The following is a 1,507-nucleotide window of genomic DNA, read 5'->3' as shown; positions in this document are numbered from 1 at the left end:
CTTGCTTCGCATGAAAGCTCCGATGCGATCAAAGTTTATAATAAGACTTGGTCAATGCCCCTTTGCCTTATGCTTTATTTATCGGAGATCGGGGGTATGGAAGTTTCGGTGATCGGCATCGGGGGAATGGAGGTGTCGGGTTATTGAGGTTTTTATTACATTGCCAAAATCCCCGATCCGATATCGCATCGGAGGTATGATGTGTATCGGGGCTTTTTAAAATGTGTTCCGAACAAAACTTCCGACCCGATATATATTTTTTATATATTAAATTTTAGTTTAATTAAATTAATTATATTTTAAATAATAATTAATTTAATTAATCTAAGATTTAATATTAAAAATCAATTTTGATTTTGATTTTATTTTATGAGGGTTATTTTATAAACTACAGCCACTCTTAATAAAAGTAAAAATATAAAAATAAACTACAGCCACTTTGAAAATTTTGGGTTTTCGAGATTAGGATTTGATTTGGAAATTGGAGTGAATTATTAAAATCTCGATAATTAATGATTTGGCTGCATAACTAAAAATGGAAAAATGTTAGTAAAAACTCGCTATGGGTTAATATTTAAAATGAATGCGTTATTGAACTAATTTATTTACAAAATGCGATATTGTACATTTTATGCATTTTTAACCCAGGCTACATAAATAATCAAACTTTCAAAGGAGTGTCATTTTCAAACCAGTTGACTAAATGAGGCGAAACAAACATCAATGGGAAGCTTATAAAAAATTGATTCTAACAAAGCAATCAAAACCAGAATCCAAAGAAAATGAAAAATTAACGAAAGCGTAGGGTAATCAACTAAATAAAAATCCAAAAAGGTGTTTAGCCAAAATTTTTATAGAAAGGGTCCCCATTATTTGAGTTGAGCAAATCAATAATGGGGGGGTTGTGTTTTCACCACAACAATGGCGACACACGGGAGAAGAACCAGTTATCTCTGTTTGATATGAATAAGATTTTCCTAAAATTAAAGTAAAAATAATTAAAGAAGAGAAAATTATGCTTGAAATGCTTGACTAAGTTCGTTAGTCTGAATATAAGCAAGAATCACCTAATTGTAATTTTCCTTAAAATTCCTCATACATTAAAATATTTCAAAACTCTACATCAGTCCTTAATTAGTTGTAGAGATAAAGCAGGGGTCACTTTACAGCTTAGCTTTTTAAAATATACTCATTTGCCATAGGTAGAGCCACTGCTGCCAGCAAACATCTATAGTTTCGACAGGGTTACCTTTTAATCATCAATGATTCAGAATCCCATCTGTTTAAGAATTATTGATCTAGAGATAAATCCATTTATATATGTTTATTTTCTTTGAATTTTATTTTTGTTATAAATCTTAAAAGCCATTGTCCCGGTTTGGTGGCCAGATAGTTGACAATGCCATTCACTGGCTATAATCGGACTGAACAAGTTGGCTCGTGATGAGACCCCTTGTCTTATAATTGTTTGCAATCATAAGCCATTACCCTGGTTTGTTTAGCAGTA

The sequence above is a fragment of the Pinus tabuliformis genome, chromosome 5_1 (genome assembly GCF_031772625.1).
Source record: "Pinus tabuliformis cultivar Carrire ecotype Pingquan chromosome 5_1, CPIR1, whole genome shotgun sequence".
Taxonomy (NCBI): domain Eukaryota; kingdom Viridiplantae; phylum Streptophyta; class Pinopsida; order Pinales; family Pinaceae; genus Pinus; species Pinus tabuliformis.
The sequence above is the reverse complement of the archived record's forward strand: the minus strand, read 5'-3'. Positions refer to the sequence as shown.